Below are 25559 nucleotides of genomic sequence, written 5' to 3'. Positions count from 1 at the left end.
AAAATGTTTAACAGCCTCATATGCACTAAGAAGTTCGCAGTCGTACGTGCTGTATTTTGATTGCGCTGCAGAAAATTTTTTCGAGAAGAAAGCCAGAGGCTTCCATGCTCCGTCTACCAGTTGCTGCAAAACCGCACCCATAGCCGTATTAGATGCGTCAACCATTAATGCTAAAGAGTGCTTAGGAGGATAGCTAAGAGCTGTTGCCGACGCTAAGTCATTCTTGCATTGTACAAAGGCTGTACTGGCATCATCAGACCAAATAATTGGCCGTGTAGCTTTCTTTTTACTCCCAACCAAATATGTGTGCAAAGGTGCCTGCTTTTCAGCGGCATGAGGAAGAAAGCGACGATAAAAATTTAACATGGCCAGAAAACGACGCAGCTCCTGAACAGTTTTTAGCTCTGGGAAATTTTGAATTGCAGTGATTCTGCACTAAGTGGGCGAACGCCCTCCGAAGAAACTTCGTGACCAAGAAATGACACTTTAAATTTCCCGAGAACACATTTTGATGGATTAATGACACCATAAGACTGAAATCGGCCAAGGACTATGCAAAGGTGTTCAAGGTGCTGGTTTTCAGTTGTCGAGGCTACCAGAATGTCATCGAAATATGGGACACAAAAATCTAAATCTCGAAGGATTTCATTAATAAAGCGCTGAAACGTTTGCGCAGCGTTACATAACCTGAAAGTCATGACAGGAAATTCGAATAATCCAAAAGGTGTTATTACAGCAGTTTCTTGTATATCAGGTGGATTGACAGGGATCTGGTGCTAAGCACGAGTCAAATCTAACGTAGAAAAAATATTTTTGCCTTCCAAGACTTGCATGCAGTCCTGAATATGAGGAACCGGATATCTATCAGGCAAAGTAACTGAATTAAGACCGTTAGGCTATTGCTCAAGTAGTTTGTGGAAAGGAGAATTACCGGAAATTAATTTAATTCCAAAATTAGTGGCATTTCCAAAGCTACCTACCGCGGACAATTGTGTGATGAAATCTGGCCTTAAGCCACGACTACTAAGGGCATGCTTCCCCTAGAGTCGGTGTCCTAGCTCTAGTGTAGAATTGGATGCCCCTTCGATTAGCGACAAATTTTTTTTAATTTTGGCGATGAAACCTCACTTCTGGTATCATGATAGTTTTAACTTCCTGATTTTAATTAAATAAAAATAGATTGATGTGTACATGGACAAATTTAAGGCAGTGCGCAATGCCTAGTTTGTGGAATTCTAGGATGTTTTTTTAAGTGAAAACAGATCGATGTGTACATGGACGCAGAGTTTGTGCAATTCTTTAACTTCTTACTTTGGTTTTGTGTAGCGGCCATCTTGAAATTGTGCTTTCCTGACGTCAAAAAAGAATCGCCAAAAAACAAGGGGCACCAAATTGTAAACTTTTCCCAACGATTTAATGTTTGTTTCGGAATATTAAGGATTACTCTAATGTTTCAATACAAAATTTGATCTAGTCGGATATAAGTTACTGATGACTGGAAGATGCATGTAAAGTGCGGTTTACAAATTATTCTGCATATTGATAATCAGAAACTTTTAAGTGATTATGACTTAAATCATCTAATATATAAAATGTACTCGCGGGAATTAAACCGAGTGAAGTTAATGTTAGGTTAGTGAAACCAAGTGCTAATTTGTGTCAGTAATTAATGTAGTAAATATTTTTAATCAAAATGCCACCAACTACCATTTCAATGGATTAACATAGTGTGTGTCAAGAAATCCTTAAAATACACGTCATATATATCTATCCGAATATTTACAGCATTGTTAACTGTGATTTGATTTCTTTACTGGATTCAATATGCTTTCTTAAATAAACTTCACTTTATTATTAGAACGTAAAGAGTATAAAGATGAAAAAGTGTGTCCAATCTAATGAACATATTGAAATGTAATTTAGCTGTGAAACTACTGAAGTTAAATGATGAAAACCTTATTTAATAAGAATTGAATATATTTAAGATATGTTACCAGCTCTGATATTTCAAGATTATTCGATATGCTTATCTATGAAGATTAAATCACTATTAACTGACAATTATGCTTCTGGTAAAGCATATATCTGGAATTTTCATTGTTCAGTATGCATTCTTAGAAAAAAGTTCATTGTTTTCCTGAAATATAAAGAAAATAGTACTGAATAACTGTAAGTGCTTAGTGTAATAGACCTACTGAAATTTAATTTAGCTATAAAACTGCAAATGCTAAATGATGCTGAACATGATTTAGCTAGAACTGAATTTAGTAAGATATGTTACCAGTTATGATATTTCAAGACTATTGAAAATGCCTAACAATGAGATATCATTACCAGTTCTAAGGTGTAATGTTGAATTGAATCCAATAAGTATACTTTTATTTCCAGGAAACATACTTTCAAGTGAATTGCTTGAATGTGTGTTTATAGTTCTTTACATCTAGTTAAATACAGTAAAACTTACATAAGCCAAAATTGAACAGATTAAGAAAAAAATTTAACTTAAAGCAACATTTCAAATTTTACATTTTGACATAATGAAGACTGATTACCCAGAGTTCCACTGATGATTGGACTCTATAAAATATGTCTTGAACCGACAATTATATATATATATATATATATATATATATATATATTTCTTTTTGAAAAAAAGCATTTAATAATTATTTTCTTACATTAGTATGTATTTTTAACTGTTAAGTTTGTGCATTTCAAAAATCTAATCACATGCAGATTATTATATTTCCAGTTATTTCCAAATTCATTAAAAGTATTTTTTTACAATTTACTGCCTGATTTTGTACTTTAATTATTGTAAATATGCTATGTAACTTATATTATGATCTTTATTGGCAATTGAAATTAAATTATTAGTAAGAAATTAATGATAAGATGCATTACTGATGTATCTAATAAGATATATTATTGATGACAGTACATAAAAATAATCAAAACTGTAAGATATATGGTTAAAAGGTACTATTCTATTTTCGGGACTAGATTCAGAAATGTATGTATGTATGCATGTATTGTACATGTGGGTATACATTCACACTTACTTATACACACATGCATAGGCTCACCAGTGGCCGAGTGGCAAAATCTCTGAACACTGAGTTCAAATCCAAGTAAATTGTCTGGCTTCATAGGCGTTTTCGTGGTTTTCCCCATTTGTAAAGTATATACCAACCAGTTTCATTTGGAAAGTTCTCCCTTTCTACAGGCAGTTAGCCCTAGTGTGCTTTGCTATACTAAACTAAAATGAAGCCAAAACCACTCATAGATACATACATTACATCTCTGAATCCTCTCCCAATAACAGAAGAGTACCAGTTAAAATTGGGCTTTTAAAGATATGTGAAAAGAGTTTTGAATTAAAATCCAGACTACATTTCATTATCTTGTAATAAATATATTGGACTTAAGATCACATTGTAACTATTTAAAATTAGTTCCACTAAGCTGTCAGTAATGCTCTATATTTACATTAAATACTGAAATCAAGATCAGAATGTTATGAATTAGTATTATTGTTGTTCACATAATTGCTTCACAGAAGTCCATTCTATTATCCGTAATTGGTTAGAGTTGACTTTAAAGTACCCCTTGTATTATCGCGAAGTTGTTGTTTCGTTTATCGCCAAGTTGTTGTATTATTTATGGTAACCTGAGGAGTTGGATGTTATGGAAACCCTGTTATGACGTAATCATTTGTATTATTCTGGGAAATTTTGAATCATGGGATGTTTCGCAAGGGCTTTTGTGGTATGTGTTGCTTAGGAAGTACATTGCTTGTTTCATTGTTTAGACGGTACAATGGCTGAATGTAGTAGGATTAATTTGAAGTTTCTGTACGATTTGGAACGAAAGGGGAAAAGTGCATTAATTGACTGGTGTGGAACATGAAGGTTTACTTAATAGCCATAGTCTGGAACTACGTAGTATATTTTTATGAATTTCTGTGGCGACGCCGATATACAGATTGTAGTTCAGATAATTTTAGGAAGTTTTTGGATGCTGTTAAGGAATTTTGTGTGCCACAGACTGAAGATAAACGAATTTCTAAATAAGGTAAGGGAATATTTGCTTTGTGTAGTGCTAAAATACATAATAGGTTTTTCCTTTTTTGTGTTATTTTATTGTTTGGTTTAAAATGTAGTTTATTCGATTATGTATTTTTGTTTGCCTCTACTGTAGAAGTATTTTTGTTTGCCTCTACTGTAGAATTGGGTGCTTCTTTGACTTTTTAAGTGAAAAATCTATCAATGTGTACATGAACAAACTCAAGGGATTGCGTAAAGCATAGTTTTTGCAATTCTCTGATTTTTTTTAAGTGAAAATAGGTTGATGTGTACATGGATAAAGTCAAGGGAGTGCACAATGTCATTTTTGTGCAATTCGGGGATTTTTTTTAAAGTGGAAATAGGTCAATGTGTACATGGATACTGAGTTTATGCAATTCTTTGACTTGTTATTTTGGTTTGTGTAGTGGCAATTTTTGCGCCAAAAATCACCACTATGCAGGCCAAAATAACAAGTCAAAGAATTGCACAAACTCGGTATCCATGTACCGCCAAAAATCGCCAAGGCGTACCCAAAATATACTTTTATCCCGTAATTTAATATCCGTTCTTAACAAATAAGAACAATGAGATACTAATTATCACATTTATTTATTTACAAGTTATATGAATTGCAATAATTTCCTTTTCCGATATCTTCTTTTACAAAATACTTTCAGTCTATAATTCATTTTTTAAATGATAATTTCACTTCATCATAAGTAAAATATAAGCACACATTATTGATGAAAAATTATTTAATTAAAATGTTCAAAGTGTATGTTACAGAAAACATATTGACATTTATTAAAACTTATTTATTTATTATAGTGAAATCATCAAATTCCCAGATTAATAGTTTTGCTGAGTTTGAAAAGCAGAGGTCTAAGATATCATGTAACATTTATTTACATAAGAATGACTGGTACTTTTCCTTTCGCCAACGCAGATCTCGCCAAGCAGACTTTATTGGCGACAACACACAGTATACACATAAAAAATGTTAACAAATGTTAGTTTTAAGAAATTTTTATTTTGAAGGCATAAACATTTTAATATCGTTTAAAATTTTGTAAAAAGACATTACCGTAATTTCCGGAAGAAAGGCCGCATCAGCTTAAACGCCGCACTCGAGAAAAATGGCGGGAAAAAAAATTAAAATTACACAGAAACGCCGCAATAGATTAAATTGCGCGTGACATCGTCGTGGGCCGTATAGATGCAAACTCAACCTAAGTCCTGATATATGATATACCAGTTAAGAAAAGTGCATGAAATGAAACCATAACTGAAAAAGAAATTAAAGGTAAGAAATGTTTAGCTTCTGTGCCGTTTAGAGACATTTTCAAAAATTTCCCGCTCCCTTCTTACTTAAAAACTATTCAACAAGTACTTGTACCCAAACTGATGGGATCTGTATTTGGCAGAATGCCAAGATAAATCCATTCATGCTGAAGGGGAAATACGTCAGAGTTCGTTATTGCGAGGCAGGTGAAGTCGTGTCCGCCTTTGAAAAAAATTGCAGAAAAGGCAGGGGTGGGGAGAGGATGGGTCCTGGAATCGAATGGCAGAGGAGAGAGACTATTCAAACTGATGAGAATGTTGATTTGAAAGGGGGAAGAATGTTATTGTTCTGAGATCTCGTTTAGGGTGAATAAGGGATGCAGGTCCGTTCAAGGGAAAGAACGTAAACAAAATAACGTTCGCAAAAAGCAACTGAGAGGTCTTTTGTGTGGGAACAGCACCAGTCTATGCACAATGACAAGGCCATCCAAACTATGTACAATGACCATCATAGGAAATATTTTATTTTTAGTGCACCTAAACGCCGCATGGGTAGAAACGCCGCACCCGCTGAAAATTTAAGTTTTAAACACGTAAACGCCGCGACGTTTCTTCCGGAAATTACGGTAATTTAAGAATTTACTATGTTTTCATGGTACTTCATCCTGATTCGCGATCTCATCTCATGTAAACTATGCTACAAAAATATAATTCTCACAGTAATTATTTACATTAATTTCAAGTTAAATCTTAATTTGAATTACAAATTTAAATGCAAGAATTATTTCAATTTGTACGAATAGCTTATTCAAGAATTATGTGAAACCGCAGTGCTTTACTTCGCCAGTGCATTCTCATTAGAATTGATGAATTATCCTTCAGGTGAGCGGTGTGATTGCATTCTAATTGACTTAATTACTGCGAATGACCTTAGGGCATAAAATTGACCTATCTGGTAAAAATTCTATGTAACTGTATGCTAGTATTGAAAGAAACAATCAATTTGATAAGGAATGGCTGCGACTTGTTTTGAAAATGAGGCGTAAAAGGTTACCAGTGAGGAAATTCCATTTGGCATCAGTTGTACCATTTTTAGTGACTTTATCGCTTTCGCAGGCAAAATGGAAAAGTACCCAATGACTGTATGTACATAATGATTACAAGTTATCTTTTACTCAGACATTTCATGCTAACCTGCTTTTATTGCATTGGAGTTTTAAAAATAAGTATTTTTAATGATTTTTCTACTACTGTTTCGAAATTCTGATTTTTATGCCATTCAGAAATGATTTTCTTCCAGTATACAGAATTAAATTATTTATTTCTGGAATCATCATCGAGTAATTTAAAACATAATATTTAGTACTATTACAAAATTTAAGAACCCCAAAATATTCGTTTTAAAGTTTTTAACGTGCTGCTTTTCATCACGTTAAAAAAAAAAAAAAAAATTCCAAAACGTAAGCTTGTAATATTGAAAAATTTCTATCTTAAGTAAATTTATTGTCACTACATAATTTCTGCACAAACTAAATATTACAGTATATAAAAGAATACAGTATACTGCATGTAAAATTAATGGTACGTATTAGCACAACCACCCTGGCTTAATTTGGATTTAACATATGAAAAGGTAAAAGTTACTGATGATGGTTTTCTCAACTTTTCTTAAACAGATACTCAAATTATTGATATTTATCATAAGTTGGCTTACCAAATGCATTTCCTTTTAGAAATTTTTTGGCAAAATTTTGTATTCCTGTAGAATTTTCACTGTAGTTTTTTCCATTGTTGGCAAATTCCAAAGTGCATATTTTAAAATTAAATTTGTTCATAAAAATTGTTGAAACTTGGAATACAACACAAAGAATGTATACAAAAGCGGCGACATTGCCCTATTTAAAGGATTATGAGCATGATTGCCAGAGTTTGGCATATTTAAAAAATTTGACGAGTTCTACCAAGTTGGTTGCGAGTAATGAATTAATAACTTTGAAATATGTGCATTTTTACTGTTAGGAATATAAAATTTTGGTACTTACGTATTATCGCAACCAGGTTGGCGCTATTTCTAAGTTTGAGTAAAAAAGTATGAATAGAAAGAAAATGTACATTTATTAATTACAGATAATTTTTAATACAGTTTTTTATATTATTTTGTTTTAAAATATAAAATAGCAATTAAACCCTTCCGGTTTCGAATTTGAATAAGTTGCAGAATTATTTTTTCGGCGGAAATCTTTTGGCTGTTGCTTTTAGCACTGATTGAAAACCGTATTCGCCATAACCATGTACACGTCGACTTATTTTTACTTAAAAAAACATTCCAGAATTGAACAAAAATGGCATTGCGCACGCTCTTGACTTTATCCATGTACACTGCTATTTTCTCATAAATTACAAATTTTGCACGAAAATGCAGGAAAATTTTGCGAATCTCCACATGCTCTTTTTACAAAACTACGTATAACACGTAGGGTTGTCGTAAGTAGAGTCGCCAAATTTCGCAATTTTTGCGAATTTTGGCCTGGTTGCGTTAATACGTAAGTACCAAAATTTTTACTTGTAATTAAAATCTGAATATGCTAATTATTTATTTGCCCTCTTATGTAATTTTGATAAATTAGCCACTATTTATTTTACATCAGTAATCTTCAGACTAATTTTAAATTTAGTTTCAGTGTAAATTTCTTTTGTTCTCTGCTTTCTTATGTTTAAATTGACATCATGTAAAGCAAAACTGTTAAAAAATATATGAAAAGCAAACAAATGAAAGAGACAGATATGAAAATTTATAAGTTCAGTTTCATATATATTCTGTACAGTAATACCCTTAAATTAATTAATAGGTGAGACTAATGAAAAGTGCAACTTCACTTACAGGATGTGTGAGAAAAATACATACAAACTTTCACAAATGATATCTATATATTGGTTTCAAAGTTGAATTATCTTTATAATATATAGTATATTTCCTTATCATGTTGGTACTCTCACATATATGTGACACATGACAGTGAACCAAAATGGATTTGGAGGACTTTGACGGATGTTGTGTAGTACAGAAAATGGGTTAGGCTAGAGGTCCTTCATCAAAAAATTATGGCAGAATGTGCTAAACATTGTTCAAATAACTGCTCAGTATTGTGCTATGTGTCTAGCTGTTAATGGCTACCGCTGTAACACTTTGAGCAATTTAAGTAACTGTACAGGTTCATATTCAGGAATATTATATTAAACTTTTCTCATGGTTTTCCTCAAGTGTAATGTGTATAAGAGCCAGTTTCTCTTTGAAAGGCCTCCACGAAAGCATCCCTCCTGTTAAGCCTATGTATTATTCCACCTATGCATTATCCGAATGTATTACGAATTACGCCAAAGCTCTGAACAACACCCAGTACACCTTACCCACAGCACAGAGTGAGGCTGAGTTAGACGCATTAGTAGAAGAGTTCACTGACACCTTAAAAACTGCTCTATCTAATAACAGTAAAGAAGTTCCTCATAGGAAACGTCCCAGAGATCCTCAAATCCAAGCTCTGATTATACGAAGAAATAGAGCGAGGAAGGAATGGCAAAGATCGCGTTGCCCTAATGACAGAAGGATCCTTAATCAAATAAATCAGGAGGTCAGGTCCCTTACTAATTCACATGCACAAATAGACTGGTTTAATTGTTTGGATTCTCTTTCCACTGATGACCAATCAATTTCGAAAGCAGTTTCCAAATTTAAAAGATGCTACACCACCATTCCGCACCTTAACAGCCGTAACGGAATCGCCTACACCAAAACTGAGAAATCTGAGTCACTAGCTGATAATTATGCATCTCAGATTTGCACTCATAACATCTCTAACCCACATACAGAACTCACAGTTAGCTTTACAAACAATCAGTACTTCTCAAAAACAAACACAGACAACATTTGTCTAGTTAAACATTTGGAAGTTATTAGATATATCGAGAAAAGAAAAGTTAGAAAAAGCCCAGGCTTGGATAGCATTAGTACGAAGATGATTCGCCAGATGGGTCATGTGATGCCGTTCAAGTTCACCAACATCCTAAATCATATGCTGACTCTAAACTACTTCCCCAAAAGATGGAAAACTGCTGTGATAGTTTCGATGGAGTTTGGCTAGACGGTTTAATCTACAAACTTATCACCATGGGCTTCCCAGGATACATCATAAACATCACTAAATCTTATCTCTATGAGAGAAACTTTGTAAATGAACTACAAATATGCATTCATGCACCTGAGGCTTGGCTTAAAAAGTGGAAAATTCTAATCAACGTGGACAAGTTGGAAGCCGTCCCGTTTACGAAGAAAAGAATAATCACAAAAGATAACTATGTATGGAACTGTTATCCTGTGGGCTAAGATGCTTAGTTGAGATGCTTAACTGTGCTAGCTTATACGAGTAAATAGTGGGAATTAGTTAATCTCTTGGTCTTTTTGCGCTTTTCATTGTTTTTTTCGCCTAGCTTTGGATTTTTGCTGCGTGTACTCTTCTTGTTACAAATATGTCGTAGTCGGCTTTTTCGTAGTTGGCATTTCTTCGCCCTCTTTTCAGTTAATGAAGTAAGCACTATTATATTATGGTATTACTACTGGAGATGTTTTATGTACCAAACAAAAAAAAAGTAATGACAGCTGCCGTTATTTTCCAAATTCGAGAGACAGCCCCTATACTTTTCTTTTTTGAGTATGTTTGACTTTTTGTCCCACACTTACCATAAGAGAGATGTTGAATGTTGTTAATGAAGGCTGTCAAAATGCACAGGAATACAAATTTTTTAGGTACCAGGAGGGATTCTACTGTGGCGGACTTCATACAATCAATATGGAGCAAAGTCTGACGAGAATTGATAAATAAACAGTCTTTTGAAAATGTATCCAGGACTCCTGCTTCTTTTCCTATTATTGGACAGCTCACCATGACATGGCAAATAGCATGATCCTACCTTGGGTAAGCCACTGTACTACTGAAGTATTCTCTTAACACGCACCACGTTAATGACCCCACAAAATTTCCTACTCAGACCAATCCTTAAAATTGAATTATGATTCTAGGCTATAAACTGTTTGCAAATATTACTGAATAAAATTTCCAATTCAATCTGTAAATCTAGTTAATTAAAATTTTTCTTTTATGCAATCATTTTTTAGATGTTATGCAATAGATAATGATATATGAATACTCTGATACTATATCCAACTTTCGAATACAGTCAAAAGTCGTTAATTCGGACACCCATAATCCGGAATAATCTATAATCCGGACCTCAAAACTAAAAAATTTCTGCGCATGCGCCGCGTTGGCACATGCGCACAGGCGTTTTACCAACACCGACTCTACTACAAGCCAGATGGCGGTTTTGTGACGTCACAATTTGTGGTCATCGGGGATTTGATGCGTCGTCCGTTGTAACGAACGAAGCATGCTTGTTGCTATCGCTATTTTACAGTGTCCTTTTGTTGACATATTTGTTGGTCGATTCCGACTTAATTTTGACAAATATGGGTGGATGTGTTGCATCAAATTGTTCCAATCATTCAAAAAATAAGTTTAGGACGTTTCGCCAAAAATGAAGAAAGATGAAGAAAATGGATAATTAATTCTCGTCAAAATCAATGGATTCCGGTCTCAAAAGCATGTTTTTGAGGTAAGTTCAGCTTCGAATTCTCTCATAGAATGTTAGAATAAATTACTGTTCGTATTTCTTTAAAACGTGCATTTTCGTTTAACTATCATTTATTAATGATCAAATGATTTTATAAATACAAAATAAACTGCGGAATGTGTGTGTGTTTGTGCAGTAAATTATAGCCGATACTGTTTGTGATGTTTCTTTTATTATCGTTTGTAAAATTGTACACTACATTTCATGTAAATTTTGTGCTTGGTTAGAAATGTGATACGACTTTTCGTGTTTCAATTTTACTCTACGATTGGTAATTTAAAGTCGCATGCTATATTTTGATGTATTGTCACCAAACCTATTGGTTTGCACCTTTGTTAAAAATTGGATACATAGTTATGATCTAAATTATAAATTATTTAGGTTTTTCGTTATATTAAGATAAATAAATAGTGTATTTGTCTAGGCATTTTGAAGAAGTATTAATTTAAATATTCTATGCATCATTTTGATCCTATTATCATGCTTTTATGTTATAGTAAACCTTCATGTTGTATTTCTAACTATAGTTACTTTAAATTTATTTTCAATGTGTGAACAGGAAATATGTTTTAATTAGCAGTATTAATTAATTAATTTTGCAAATTTAGGGGGGATTTAAAAGTCCTCCTGAAATTTTTAAATTATGCTTTCTATGTGAAAAAATAATTCAAAATTTTCGAGACAAAATAATATGTGGAAATATAACTATGGATGAAAAATTTATAAATATGCAAAAGCAGAGGAGGTAAATATTCCCTCCTGTTACAATATCAAAACAAAGATCACAAAATGTTTGACTGCATGTGGAATTTTTTTTTTTTTTCAAGAAGCTTATTCAAAATAAAAAGCAGCATGAGGAAAGTTTTGAAGCTCCTGCTTTTAAAAGGAAGAAACTAAATTAGAATCTGAATCGGCAGTTTAAGAAGTTTTTACTGTTCAGTTCTGTCTGTGAAAAAGTACATTAGTTATTGCTGAAAAATTGTTGCTTATCTCTTAGAACAATAGTTAGACCCACGAGTAGCTGAATGGTTAAGGTTACTGAATGCTAAGAGTACATTTTCTGTTCTTTTTCTGAACATGTTGGCTGCATGGTTTTTTTTTTTTTTTTAGTTTTTTTTACGTATAATGTGAATACAAGCCAGTTCTCATTAGAAAGTCCTTCACCATGAGCAGATAGCACTTTTGAGCTTTGTGATAGTCAACTAACCAAACTGTTATGAATATTAGATAATAAGCTTAACATTGGTGAAGATCTTTCTCGTAAATTTGACATGGAATATCTCTTGGTCTGCTAAATCAAATTTACTTTTGTGTGACCTTAAATTAGAGGCACCAATCGTGAATCTGTTTTGGCATGTTTTTAAGAATTATAAATGAAAAATTATTGCTACTGTGGAAGAATGCTCAACTAATGTTACTTACTTTAATCAATTCTTATAGTATTGTAATAGCTTGCTCTGTTGCAAATTTTTCGCTAACCAGAAACTTTCAGTAGTGCATTTCCTTTAATTGTGTTTTTGTTTATGCCCTTTCAGTTATAATTCTTATAATCATAGGGACAATGAAAGTATTTAATTACTTTATATTTAAGAAATAATTAAGTTTTTTTTATTTATGGTAATATTTTGCACAGATTATAAAGTAAACATTTCACACAAGAGAGCATATATTTTCGGGAATATTGTTTAAAGTAAAAATGATTTCAGTTTTTAAACATTATATATATATATATTAAGAAAATAAAATCAGGCTTTAGTGTAGAATTGGGTGCCCCTTTGATTAGCGACAGTTTTTTTTTTTTTTTTTTGGCGATGAAACCTCGTTTCAGGTTACCATGATAGTTTTAACTTTGTTTTAGCTTCCTTATTTAAATGAAAATAGATTGATGTGTACATGGACAAATGTAAGGCAGTGCACAATGCCCAGTCTGTGCAATTCTAGGATGCTTTTTTAAGTGAAAACATATCGATGTGTACATGGACACAGAGTTCGTGCAATTCTTTTTTCTTCCTTTTACTTACTACATGCTCCGCCTTTAGGCACTACAGGAAAAGGAGGAATGCCCCGTGGAGGTCTTGGTAAAATCCTAGTATATGGTGCAGCCTTGGTGCAATTTTGAAAATTATCGCCAACACCAAAATGACCCGTTTAACTACTCATCGTATATGTCCCGTTTACTGCTCATCATAAAGTGGGCAAAAGTAGCCAAATCCCTTGTGCACGAGATACTAGGATTAAACTGGTAAAATCCTAGTATACGGTGCAGCCTTGGTGCGATTTTGAAACTTATCGCCAACACCAAAAATGACCCAAAGAACGTCTATGTATATACTATACACTATATACATAGTATATGCTATGTATAACTATATATATTCTTTGAATGACCCATTTACTACTCATCACATATGTCCCGTTTTTACTGCTCATCATAAAGTCGCCAGAAGTAGCCAAATCCTGTGTGCACCGGATACTAGGATTAAACCGAGGTCTTTTTAAGGTAAACTGGCTCATATCTACGTTACACATGGGGAAAGCCATGAAAACGCTCATGCAGCCAGCCCATTTGCCGGGATTCGAACCCTGGACCGAACTACCAGTGTTCAGCGGCTTTTACCGCTTGCCCACTGGTGGGCTTGTGCGATTCTTTGACTTGTTATTTTGGTTTTGTATAGCGGCCATTTTGAAATTGTGCCTTCCTGACGCCGATCTTGGCGTCAAAAATGAAGCGCCAAAATACAAGGGACACCCAGTTGTAAACTTTTACCTAAAATCACTACTCATCATGACACCAAATTTTTTAAAATGAATTTAGATCAGTAAAATATTCAAGACTATGCAAATTGTAAACAAAAACCAATGCACGTATAAAGAATTCTTTATTTGATTGCAGTCTTAATGTGACATGTCAGAATACTTTTCATATTTCACATTTTATTTATTCATTAAAAATTAAGTTTGTTTTCATTTTAAACTTAGTTTTGGAAAGGCATAATAAATTATTATCCAGAATATAATATCTGTTGTAATGTCCATAGATGGATTTATATTAAAATATAAAATTTTATTTGTTAGAAAATAATACAAATTTTCATAAATTCAACTGCTAAAGAAAAATACACAACAGTACATTTATAACAAATTTTATTACAGCATCTTTACACCTATCATTATAACTGAAATCCGACACAATTTATTGTGTGTTGACACAAAAGAAATACAATGCAAGAATATAAAACTCGATCATTATAAGAAATGAACATTCGTAATATGAATCATTTATTATCTTCATAATAAATGGTTTTCTCTCCTTTTAATGCAATATTCAGATATAGAATCCCGTACAGTTCTGTTATGGAGAAGCCATCGGCAAATTTTTTGCTAAACTCGCCATGAGACTGGTTCATATGAAGTCGCCAATGTTTACTTCTAAAGTCATTATAATGTTAACTGTGTTGTATTTTATATGTGTTGGGTACTGCTCAGTTATGATTACAAGTTGTACACAAACATCGTTTATTCTACATTACTCATCAACTATTCTATATTACAGTTATAATTAAGATAATAATAGATACAGTTACAGTTACATATATAACATCTCCCTTTTTTATAAAAAATAATAATAGTAGTAAAATTAAACATATTCTTTTAAATAATAAGGTTTCTTAACAGTCCTACCAGATCGAGTGACGTAGTTATGTCCATTTGAAAAATTTGATGATACTATACTTCTTTTGCTATTTGGTGACACAACACTTCTGTTAGATTTTGAAGGACTTACAGGCACATCTAAATTTGAAGTGCTTCTACTATTTTCATGTATCTCGGGCTCATCTATAACTTCATTCTCATAGTTGTTTTGTATTGCAAACTCTTCCTGATTAGTTCCTTTAAGAAGGTCTCTTCTGTTCCTTTCTACAATTCTTCCATCTGTTCTTATAATCCTATATGAACGTGGTCTTTCTGCTTCTTCTATAATTTTCCCTCTTTCATTTAGTTTTTTCCCTTTCTCTTTTATGTAAACATGATCTCCTGTTTTCAGTCGTTTTAATGGTCTTGCATTCCTATCATAATAACTTTTTTGTAAGATTTGTCTCTTCAGTAAATGTTGTTTATGGTCTTCATATCGTTTAGCTTGGACAAAATTCTCTTTTATAGGCATCAATCCATTTACTTTTCTTCCAAACATCAATTCTGAAGGTGACTTAATTTCATCTGAAATAGGAGAGTTACGATATTCCAGTAAAACTAAATATGGATCCTTGTTGTCAACTACAGCTTTTTCTAACATTCGCTTGACAGTTTGAATATGTCTTTCAACCATTCCATTAGACTGTGGGTATTTTGGACTTGAAGTTCTGGTTTCAAAATTCCATCTTCTTGCAAAATCTTTATATTTCCTGCAATTATATTGTGGACCATTATCCGAATATACTATTTTCGGAATACCATGTCTTGCAAAAATTGATTTCAATTGCTTTATCACTGCTACACTTGACAAATCTTCCAAATGTCCAATTTCAACATATTTGCTAAAATAATCTATAACTATTAGATAATCCCTTCCTTGAAAGTAAAAGAGGTCTGTTCCCAATACTTCCCATGGACCATTAGGTATTTCTTTAGATATCATTGGTTCTTTAGTATTAGCTTTTTGTAAACTTAAACATGTTTGACAATTCAGTACCAAATCTTCAATTTCTTTGGACATTCCTGGCCAATATAATATTTCTCTTGCTTTGATCTTGCATTTTACTACTCCTAAATGACCATAATGAATTCTGCTTAACATATCTTTTCGTAAACTTCTTGGTACAACAACACAGGAATTTTTAAATATTAATCCATTTGCTTCTGATAGTTCTTCTCTGAAGTTAAAATATGGTTTTGCCAGTTCTGGAACCATACATTTTTCATCTGGCCATCCAGTTTTAATTAATTTTCTTAAAACTTGTAGTTCTTCATCTTTTTCTGTTTCCAGTTGAAAAACTTCCATTTTACCATTAGACATTGGTATACATTCTACAACTAATCCAACATGAGCTTCTATTTCTCCTTCAAAGAAATCAGATCCTTTATCAGTGAATGATCTTGATAATGCATCCGCTATAAAAAGTTCTTTTCCTGGTTTATATTTTATCTCAAACTGATATGGCTGTAATCTTATACGCATTCTTTGTAGTCTTACAGGGCATTTATTTAATGGCTTTTTAAAAATTGATTCCAGTGGTTTATGATCACTTTCCACAGTAATATTTTTTCCAAATATATACTGGTGAAATTTCTCACACGCAAATACAATAGCTAAAGTTTCCTTTTCAATTTGAGCATAATTCTTCTGTGTATCTGTTAATGCCTTAGATGCATATGCCACTGGTAAATTATTCTGCAGTAAGACTGCTCCTAGTCCTTCTTGAGATGCATCTACAGATAAAACTACTGGCATGTTTATATCATAATACTGTAAAACTGGTTTATTTACCAAGACATCTTTTAGTCTTCTAAATGCTTTTTCATGTGTTGCATTCCAGTTCCAGATAACTTGTTTTTTCAACAAATCTCTTAAACATGATGTCAATTCTGATACATTAGGTATAAATCTAGAAACATATGTAATCATTCCTAGGAAAGTTTCTAATTCTTTCACATTTTTTGGTGGTTTTATATCTAGAATAGCCTTAATTTTGTCTTCATCTGGTTTTAAACCATCTTTAGAAAATATATGTCCCATATATTTCACTTCATTCAGCCCAAATTTACATTTATTTAAATTAAATTTAACATTCTTTTCTCTGGCTCTGTCCAACAACTTCTTTAATCTTGAATCATGTTCTTTTTTATCTTTACCCCAAACTAATAAGTCATCTATATATATTTGAACTCCTTCTAAATCACTAAAAATTTCAGAAAAACTTCTGTGGAAAACTTCTGGTGATGAACTCAGTCCATATGGCAACCTTAAAAAACAATATCTACCAAACGGAGTGTTAAATGTAGTAAATTCACAACTTGAATCTGACAGTTTAATTTGCCAAAATGCTTTGTTTGCATCTAAAATACTAAAGACCTTTGCATTTGTCATTTGAGATGAAATTTCTTCAAAGGTTGGTATGTGATAATGTTCTCTGAGTATATTTTGATTAAGGTGCTGAGGATCTAAACACACTCTTAAATTTCCATCCTTTTTCCTTACTACCACTAATGAATTCACGAATTCTGTTGGTTGGTTAACTTTCTTTATAATACCATCTTTTTCCATTCTTGCTAATTCCTTTTTTAATGGATTTAATAAGCTAAGTGGAATTTTCCTACAGGGTTCTATTTTACCAACAGCTCCTGGTTTTAATTTAATATGATATGTATATCCAGTTAAATTCCCAGTTCCTTTAAACAAATCTTGATATCCTTTTAAAAGTTCTGGTAACTTTTCATTAGAATCAGGATTTACTGTACAAATCCTTTGTATTAGGTTTAATTTTTGCAATGTAGGTAACCCTAAAATAGCTGGAACATTTTTATCACATGCTACGACTTGAAATTCTATTTCATCCTTGTTCCCTTTTGATGTTTCACATAATAATTTACATTTTCCAACTACATCAATTGTAGTACCATTGTAATTATTTAAAGTGACTTTTGATTTAGTCAAACATTTCTCTCTTAAATTTAATTGTTTAAATTTAGGCAATGGTAGCACATTACACTGAGCTCCAGTATCCAACTTAACAAATAAATATTTAGATATGTTTACTTTTAGTTTTTCAAACCATTCGGTTTTATTTTTAGAAAATGGCTTTATATCTTCTACTGACCCTAAAATATATTCATTACCATTATTATGTAACTCATGCTCTAAATTATTCTGTACAACATTAACATTTTTAAAAGTGCACATTTTAGAAAAGTGATTTTTCTTTTTACAGTACAAGCAAATCTTATTATAAGCAGGACAGTTGTATAACTTATGAAAAGTTCCACATTTTCTACATGGTTTTGGATTATTGTACTTATTTCCTTGATAGTTTGAAGAAGATTTAGTACTTTGTTTTACATGATAGTCTTTCTTACAAGGCTGACTTTTTTCTTCTGAAGGTCGAAATTTATTACGTTTGATAGCTTCTATTTTATTTTCTTCAGTTAAAGTTTTCAGCTGAAGTTCTGCTAATTCAGAAGCTTTACACATTTTAATACATTTCTCCAATGTTAACTGATCTTCCCTTAATAATCTGTCTTTGAGATTTTTATTTAGAATTCCACTTACTATTCTATCCCTTATTAAACTATCTTTTAATTCTGCAAATCCACAGTTGCTACTTAATTTCTTTAAATTGGTTAAGAAATCATCAAACGATTCACCTACATGTTGTGTTCGACAGAAAAATATATGTCTATCAACACTTTCGTTTGCTTTCGGTATGCAAAAATTTTCGAAAGCTTCAATTACTTTGTCAACATCCTTCTTATCTTCTTCACTTAAATTAAAAGTATTAAATTTTTCAAGTGCTTCTTCACCAATTATATGCAATAAAATAGCTACTTTAATTTCAGGTGATTTAGTAATACCACCAGACGCTAACATATAAATTTGGAATTTTTGTTTCCATTTCTTCCAATTTTCGCTTAAATTTCCTTCGAAACTTAGATTACTTGGTGGCTTTAATCCATCCATATTTAATTTAGGACATTAAATAGTTTATATATACGTATTTTTAGCCACTTCCAATAAAAATAAACAACTCACTTACCAGCGATATAAGTTTCGATTTCACAGTAAACAACTTCCCATGATGTTTTTGTTTAGAACATCTTTACCGAGGCTGCATGGTTCTTGAAAAAAGATTTTCTTTTTTAATCAACGACGGGCTGCGCCATGTGTTGTATTTTATATGTGTTGGGTACTGCTCAGTTATGATTACAAGTTGTACACAAACATCGTTTATTCTACATTACTCATCAACTATTCTATATTACAGTTATAATTAAGATAATAATAGATACAGTTACAGTTACATATATAACATTAACTTTTTTAAGAAAATGTAAAAGAATGTCTTTTCAAAATTGGCAATGAGAATGCAAATTCCAAAGACGTAATGGTCACTTGTATTTCAATCAACAGGCCTTCAACACAAGTTTCCCATATTCTATTATAAAATCTCTGGTTTCAATGATAATTGTAAGAGAATACATGTCAATATAGAATAATGACAATACACCAATGGCATTTTAGGAAAAAAAAAAGTTTGCTTATTATCAATAATTAAATTCACAATTATATGAAATAAAATAAATATACCCATTACATGCATCACAAGGTAATTTGTTTAAGAAATATTTTTCCATTCTTATGATACTCAGTTTCATAATATCCACAATTATCTGGGACTATTTTACTTCTTCAGCACATAAAGCTCTTGCAATAACCAAAGATCTTTCCATCTATTTTATAATACTGACGATTTGTTACACAAGACACCACACTTGACAACAAATTTATATTACCAAATGAAGAGTTTTTGTTGAAAATAAGGAGGATGAATTATTCCAATACTTATATTTGGAATTAAATCATGCACACAATCAAGTTCTAGATATTCCTTTGTTAATCATTTTCTTTATCATTCAGGACTGATCGATATTCTTGAACAGAGTGGTGTGACAATGGATATTGCACATATTTTTTAGTCCACAAAGCACCAATTCTTAACTTCAACATACTAAGATATATCCTATGCATTTTTACACCTGAGAGCCATTTCATGATAAAAACACTCCTTTCTTCGTTATGAATATCTGAAACAAACAAAGAAAAACAGAACAAATTTATTTTTTAGTCTTTAAAATCATATATCATATAACTATTATACAGGTGAAATGTTATAAAGACCTATGTATGTAACTTTGTAAAGACTTATAAATTAATATCATAATACAGTCAAAAGACGTTAATCCGGACTCGTCGGGACTTCGGCGATTCCGGATTATCGATTTTTCCGGATTATAGATCATCAGTTTAAATCTGGTAAGATGACATGCAGAAATTACAAAATTAAAAATATGAAACCGGTAATTTTTGAAATAAAGAACAATTATGATCTAAAGGGTATCAAAATTTACAAAAAAAAAAAAAAAAAAAAAAAAAAAACTAAACATTTATTTGATACTTTATTAAACATTTCTTTCAATGTAAGTTGCTTCGTTTCATGTGATAATACTTTCTCTTTAATTCTATTAAACAGACATAATTTCTTGTTTAGTTACAAAGTTCCGCTGTTCAAGTCCTATAATTGCTGTGTTGAGAATACCGACTAATTTGTCAATCGAAATGTTTTCGTTTTCAATAACCTCTGGGTCACTTTCTTCACTATCGGAAGCGAATTATGACGAGGAACTTGATTTAAATCATATCAAAGACGGAGTACATCGAGATGAAATACTACACTTCGTAAGGAATTATAAGCCAAATAAAATAAAAACATCTGCCCTAAAGATAAGGATAGTGCTGACAGATCAACTTCCAATTCGCTAAGTGAAATTGATAAACAGATTTCGGATTTCAAAATATACTTTCGCTTTGTAGATACAAATTACATATTAGTAAATATATATCGGAAATTCTATTTGACATAATCGAAAGTTCAAGCTTACTTTCATGAAATTGCTCTAACAGTCTGCAAAAAATAATAAGCCGGATCCAATTCGTAGATTAAGGAACAACGCAATCTGCAACATTAACTGAATTAGATAATTTTAGCTTACCTCCGTTCCACATTACACGCGCATGCGCACAAACATATTTGCAGCCGTAAAGGTCTTACGCGCACTCGTAAATGCCTGTGCGCATGCGTGAACGCAACGCATGCGCAGAAAGTTTGTAGCTTTGAGGTCCGGATTATAGATCATTCCGGATTATGGGTGTCCGAATTAACGACTTTTGACTGTATATTTATAGAGCTTGGGTCAAAATTATTCTTATGAAATATAATTATTGCTGTATGTCTCTTTTTCTTTTTAATAAACAACAAGGTGTTAGCCGAGGTTTCCAAGCCTCGTTACCAAAGTGTACGTGGTAGAGCCTTATCATGTCAGGAAAAGTGCAATGACAGAAAAGGATACCGGGCATCCCTTGCAGTCACACTTCATCATTCTTTATTTAATTATTTCAATAACTTTTCAAACTTTTAGTCTGTTTGCTTATTTTTCATGTTCCAAAACGAAAATTCCCTAGGCCATTTCCAAGTCGTTTTCCAGTAGAAGCAGTCCGGCTAATTCTATCTTTGGATTTCTTAACAGTGAGATTTTTCATGGGGTGGGGTAGTTAGCCCAACACCCAACCCACAACCTGGAGGACCAGTTCCCTGATATAATCCCCAGGGGCAGGATGCCCGGCTATACCCCAGACGCTGGGTACCCACTTTAGTCGCCTTTTACGACATGTATGAGCTACATTGGGACTATTCTTTCACACCCGGTCACCACACGGGTATATTAGTAGATTGATTTGTGCTTATTCACTGTGAATAATGTGAAGAGCAAATATTACTTGAGCTGAACATGTAGTACTATCCAGAAAGAGTCCATACAATTATTGCATAAATAGAAATATTAGAGTTAGATTGTGCAGAAAGAAGACATTATGGAATTTGTCTTCTTTCTACACTACTGCACTATGCCATGTAATATGTTCTTTCTACACTACTACACTATGATTACACTATGCCATGTAATTGCAGGATACAAAATCTTAAATAATGACGAACATTTTAAGAAACACATTTGAAATACAAAATAGAAACTTTGGGAATTTGAGAAGTAACTGAGTATAACGAAAATTTTAAATAATATAAAATCTTCAGTAATACCAAAAACTTGGTTAAATAACTAAATAACCAAAGAATAATATCTACAAGTCCAGAATAAATTATGATATTTAGCATTTAAATGTATAATAAATATGCTTCTTAAATCTCAGCTGCTCAGCAACGATGACACGTAGATATTTAGCAAAGGCGCTTGTGTAAATACAATATAGAAATTTCAGGACCTTGAGAAGTAACTTAGTATAAAACAAATTAAAAATTATATAAAATCTTGAGTAATATTAAAAACTTGGTTAAATAACCAAAGAATAATATATACAAGTCCAAAATAAATTTTGGTATAAAGCAATTTAAATGTATAACAAACATGCTTTTTAAATCTCAGCTGCTCACCAAAGATGACACGTAGATATTTAGCAAAGATGCAGCTTGAGAGAACTTTAAAAATTACTTTTAAAGACAGCATCAATGTTACTTTGCAAGTGTCTGAAGTTTTTTTTTTTTTTTTCTTTATTGGACTTAATATCGTCATTTTTCCTATTGCAAAGATTCTTGAGCATGATATTTGTTGATATCCAAATTATCAGTTTGCTTATACTTTTGTATGACCATTATCACAAATAATATCATCAAAGAGCATTTCTTTTAATTCTAAAATTTTTAAAGTCAAATTTGCTACAATTTTCCTCTGATTTTGTTCCAACAAAAAATCTTTATATTCTTCACTACACAGCTTATTTACAATTAAATAATTATACATAATTATATTTACAATAAATGGTTTTGGCCACCTGAGTCCACCACGATCAAGATTCTTTATAAGATCATACGTTTGATCATGATTAACTGTGGAATTTATTGTAATGTTTTGTTTGCAGTTACAGCATTTTACTTTCTTTAAAACTGCATGACAACAGTAACCACCCAAATAAGTCAGAACTGGCAGATGGCTACTAATTCCCTTCACATCACATGATGGGTAATATACTGTATTATCTAATTCTATAATATCATGAAGATTATCATCATATTCAAATGATGTTAAAGGGACAGTAGTATTTTTAACAATCAATTCTAACTTAATACTTGATTGTATTCTTAATTTTTTTTCACATTCTAATAACTGTCTCATTGAAATATGATACTGAGAACCAGAAAGTTGTCTGTATTTACCAAACCGGGCTTCAAGAGCATCAGTCTGAATTTTGACTGGAAGTATATATTTCATTCCAAGCTCTTCAACACAATATCTAGTCAACTCCAGTATACCATAAGTAGTTTGTTTAAAAGCTGCATGAGTTTCTTTTGTAAGCATGCCTGTTGAACATTTCATTGATTCCCATGCATCTAACCAGTTAAGAAACTGATTGAGGAAAATTACTTTTGGATCAGAATCATCTGCTGTTAATGGCTTCATAAATTCACTCTTTTGATGTATACCTTTAAACATAGTTTTAACATTCATAATATCCCACCATTTGCATATTATGGATATAAACTCAGATGTATCTGAATAGTGTGGTATTTCATGCAAAGGACCCAAATGAATCAGACCTTCAATAGTAAATTTATTGAAAATCTTAAGAACCAGTTTAATGTTTTGTTTCTCTAAATTAAAAGGTGAAAGACATTCTAGAGTTAAACCATTAGAAAATGTAATCAGTTGGTCATTTTCAATTTCATGTAGCCTTCTCAAAGACATAAACGAAGCAGTTTTGAAGTGCTTATTTGAAAGACCTTCAATATTTGGAAAAAACATACATGTACCAGGATTTTTCTGGTTCAGCCAATTGTTCCTTATATTTTTAAATAAATGAACTGCATCTATTATGTAGAAAAGAGGCCTATTCCCATTCATTGGATGTTTGTAAACAAATGAATTACGTGGTGGATTTGAAAACAAACTCATGGCTTTTCTATTTATTGCATTGTTGTCTGTAATAACACAAATAACAATAATTCCCATATTTTCAAGACCTCTAATCACTTTTTTAATTACATAATGTAATGTTTCAAAATTTATTGTGTTAACAGGCATAATATGTACTACCTCTTTGAATGAAGATTCCAAACTGGATATCATAAAAGCAAATGCACTGGTTGCCAGACTGGAAGAATCAAATGCAGCCCCAACGACAGAGCCTCCTTTGTAATCAAAATATGGCTGAACATAAATTTCATCTACCAAAAGAATCACTTTTCTTTCTCGATCCTCAAGGAAAGTTACACGATTTTTTATATATTTAAAAAAATTTTCATCAATAGTTTCATTACACGGCGACAATACTAAATTGCTACAAATTTTTTTTTAAAGTAGAAGGATGAGGCATAATAATACTGCCACTATCCCTTAAAAATTTATATGCATGTGGTGATATAGTATTTAACAAGCATGCTAACACTAGGACATCAGGATTGTATGTAAAATTATTTTTAGGGCAAAGTAAAAGATTCATCAGGTCTTGCAAAAATTTAATAATGCTCTCATTTTTGTCGTTAGAGATAGTTTGCAGTAATTCATTAATTATATCAATTGTTATGGTTAATTTTGAATTTAACTCTTTGGTTTGAAGATTAGCCAATTTATCTAAAACAGTCCTAATTTCATTAAAATTTGTAACTTTATGTGGGAATGTGTAAGGAGATAATTGCATAATCGATTTTTATTTAATAAATACAGACATTTCTTGATTGTCATTCACAACTACAGAATAATCAAATGATGGCCCAGGACTAAAAACAATATGAATAAAGCAAACAGTTGAGGTATCTGGAACTGTGTATACATGCCAAAATGCTGATATTCCATAGCGATCAATACATGACAAAATATCATTAGAACAATTAATTTTCAAATCATTATTATACATTTCATATTCTTTAAGGCTTTCACGCAATGCTTTCTGTAAATTATGGCACTCGCGGGCAGTTTTTTTTGCATCAGGATCTTCTCGTACAATGGTGCTACTTTTTGAACTGTATACAGATGGATAGTCCTTAAATATTGATGGCACTGTATTTTCTTTTAATCTACGCATCTGAAGTGGAGCAGAAATTAAAATTCCATTCTTAGAATCAATAGCTGAAGCTTCAACTTTAAAATCACTTTCCTTGAAATGCAATTCACAAACCTTTAGAGAAAATTAAAAAAAAAAAAAAAAAACCTTATGTTAATAGTAATAGTTTAAAAATCAGAGGGTTCATTCTGAGCATTTGTAGTAAAGAATATTCATTTCACAGATAGAACCAGAGAATATTTGCAGTGATTAAAGCTCTATTTCAATCCTTTATTTCTGTATATCCTGGTTTATGTAACAAAATATTATCAGTTAAAAATTTCTGAATGAACCCTTATATGTAATTAGAATCTACACTATTAATTAATAACTCTACTTTACTTACCTTTGAACTCTTTTTGGGTGAAAAGTCTTTCCGTTGGATTGCAGAAAGCCACTCTCTCTTCAAATCTTCATTTTTAGGAAAGAAGAATACAGACACTTTTGGTCCTGTTGGGTAGTTTCCCTTACATAATGGTACACAGCATCTACCCGGCATTTTAATAACTGAAATGTTTTTATTTAAATTAATATATAAAAGGGAGTAAATAGTTATGTATAAAATATAAATTAATTATTTCTAAATATAAAAGGGAGTAAATAGTTATAGTGTATAGCTAATGGCATGTAAAATTTTAAGAATAAGC

The sequence above is a fragment of the Stegodyphus dumicola genome, chromosome 11, assembly GCF_044657685.1.
Source record: "Stegodyphus dumicola isolate Sdum_Otavi_A_Nest chromosome 11, ASM4465768v1".
Classification (NCBI taxonomy): Eukaryota; Metazoa; Arthropoda; class Arachnida; order Araneae; family Eresidae; genus Stegodyphus; species Stegodyphus dumicola.
The sequence above is the reverse complement of the archived record's forward strand: the minus strand, read 5'-3'. Positions refer to the sequence as shown.